Consider the following 3,006-nt stretch of genomic DNA (forward strand, 5'->3'; position numbering starts at 1 on the left):
CCCTTCACTGTCTGGAGGTTCAGCAGGAGGGATCTGCCAGCCCTCCAGGGCAGCAGTGTCACGGAGTCCCTGGGTGATGCTCTGGAACTGCTCCCTACGAAGCCAGTCAGGACTCTGGAGAAGTCTCCTCTCTGTGAGCAGACTGTCTGCAGGACACACAGCTCACACAACTGCCAACTTCCTGGGTCTGATCTCAGATCATTCAGCATCCTTTGCCCCTCTGTGTGCTTCCCACAGTGAGTCCCCCCCAGGCAGGGTCCTGGGGAAGCCAGAGGGTCCTGCACCCCAACTTTGCAGTCAGACGTGACTCAGCCAGCCAGTAAAACAGAGGTTTTAGACAACAGGAACATGGTCTAAACCAGAGCTTGTAGGTGCAGAGAACAGGACCCCTTGGGCCCATTTTGGGGGGCAGTGAGCCAGACAACCCCATCTGCACTTCACTCCATGTCCCCAGCCAGCCCCCAACTGAAACTCTCTCCACCCCTCCTCCTCTGGGCTTTGTCCCTTTCCCGGGCCAGGAGGGCACCTGATTCCTTTGTTCTCCAACCCTTTAGCTCTTGCCTTGCAGGGGGGAAGGGCCAGGCCATCAGTGGCCAGGAAACAGGGTGTTGGCCATTCTCTGTGTCCAGACCCCTGCCCACACCTGCCCTCTAGGGCTCTGCCACGATCATACACCCTTATCCCACCCCCTAGAGACTTAAGAACTGCCTAGGGGAAACTGAGGCAATCCCACACTATTCAGAGGAAACATTAAGAACAGTCCCGCTTCGTCACAAGCAGCACATAGGGCCTGCTAACACCCTGATGCTGGGGAGATCTCAAGGACAGGCGCCGCTTCTGTCTGAGGCCCCACTCCCAAGGGGATGATTCAGCCTGGTGTGGCTGCTGTGTGAGGAGCCCATGGCGCCAGCTGGCAAGCGCCATCTAAGTGTGACCCAGCCTGGAGGGCTGCCCTGCCTCTTTTGCCTGTTGCTGCAGAGGGTAGTTCCTGGGTCCCGGGTGCTGCAGTGGTTGGGCACTTCCTAATGCACGGCTTTTGCTAGTCTGACTGGCTCTGCAGGGTAATGGTGCTGCAGCGTTGCTTGTTGCAGGGTCACTCCTGTGTTGTGCCCTCCCCTGCCCATCCTTTGTAACTCCCCCATGCCACCTTCCCTGCCCATCTGCTGGCCTGTGACTCTTGCTCCCCTGGGGCTGGGGGGTTACTGACCCCAGTGGGACTGGTGCTTGGCTGCTTTAACTTGGAGTGCTTGGCTTGGCTGCATGCTGGGCATCTGGCACAGCATGTCCAGCCCTTGGCACCCAGAGCCCTGCATGGACAAGGACATGACTCGGATCCCGCTGTGAAAATGCCCCATGCCCACGTTGTGCCCCAAGTGCTCATCAGCTCACTCAGGCCTGTGCAGGCTCTTGCAAATGCAGGCTTTCCCTGTTTGGAGCTGCATCCCTGAACTGGGGGTAGTACTACCTGGGGGTGGAGGCCATGGGGCTCACCCTGTACACGGGCCTCCTGGAAGACACTGGAGGTTACATGCCGGCTGTAGGAACCACCCTCTGCAGCAAGGGAGGGGCTGTCCTCACTGACTGCTGGGTCAAACCTTGCACCCCCACCCCTCTGGCCTGGGCCCCTGGTGCTTCCCCTCCCCTAGTTAGAGAAAACCAGCAGGGCCCTAGGCCCATAAGGCCATGTGCTTTCCCCTGCAGTAGCAGAGCGGGGCTGGGGAAGGAGCCCCTCAACCTGAGAGCAAACGGTCTGGGAATGCATAGACCCCAGGGCTGGTGGCCAGCTGCATCCCAGGGATATTGAGGCTGCTCCTCCAGCCAGTTCAGGGGCTTTTCAGGCTGCCCTGCTGTGGCAACATGTGGCTGGCTGGTTCAGAACAAGTGCAAGAGCAGGGCCGAGCGCTAGAAGGTGGCCGTGGGCTGAGTTCGGGGCCAGGCTAGGCTTTGCTTGTGCATTTAATAAACACCAAAAATCCCCAGCATGGAGAACTCCAAGCTGAATTTTGTAGGAAGCCCTGGCTCTGGAACAAACAGGGTAACATGACCCCTAGTCTGTCCCCAGTGCTCCCCGCAGCCCCCTTCACCCTTAATCCTAGCCCCTTCATCCACCTCAAACAGTGTCCCTGCCTCTCGGAGGGGAGCTTGGTGCTGGTTTCAGGGGGTCTGCCCCACCCAGCTGCCCTGAGGGAGCTTTCCCAGCTGGCAGCTCCCAGTGCCTGGTGCATGACAGGATGGAAGAAAGGGCCCAGGAATGCCACAGGGGCTAAGGGCCCCCACGTTCCTCTGGCCCTGCCCACGCGCTCCTGCTGTTATTAGGGTGCTGGCATGAGGGGGCGCACACAAGCCTTGCCCCTCACAGTGGTGGTGGCATGCAGAGCCCCCATTGCTGGATGGCTAGCAGAGCCGCCTTGGTGCCTAGATTTCAAGCTGCTCCTCTTACTTACTCTGTGCATTAGGGTCCAGCCTAGAGGCCTTAACCTAGAGCAGAGCCTTGGCGTGCTGGGCACTGCACAAAGCCCCAGTGGGAGCCAGGTCCTGCCCTCCATCTGTACAGACCAGGGGATGGGGGCAGAACCAGCCTCACCCTGCCAAGGCCTTGGCTCCAACAGGGAGATGGGGTGGAGGGTGCTGTGCCAGACCCCTGCCCCCCACTGCTCTGATGCCAATCCCCTCTCTGAGGGCTGTGGTGATACACTGGACTCCCTGGGTGGCCAGATGCAGGTTGTCTGCATTGGTGCCCTGCTCCCCTGAGCTCTGGCCCGGCTGTTCCTTGCCGGGCTCCTCTGCACGCCAGCGAATGTGGGGGCTGGTGCCTCTGAGACACTGGCAGAGCCACCAGTGCTGAGTGACTCCCCCTGAACACAAGGGGTTCCCGTGACTAGGGCCGACTCTCCGCGCAGAACCAAGTGGGGCTGGAGCCCAGAGGTTCCCCAGTGGATCCATGTGGGCGGCAGGAGGGACAGAGACTGTTTTAAAAGGTGACTGCTTCTCTGAGCTAGGGGCCAG

The sequence above is a fragment of the Dermochelys coriacea genome, chromosome 19 (genome assembly GCF_009764565.3).
Source record: "Dermochelys coriacea isolate rDerCor1 chromosome 19, rDerCor1.pri.v4, whole genome shotgun sequence".
In the NCBI taxonomy this organism is placed as follows: Eukaryota; Metazoa; Chordata; order Testudines; family Dermochelyidae; genus Dermochelys; species Dermochelys coriacea.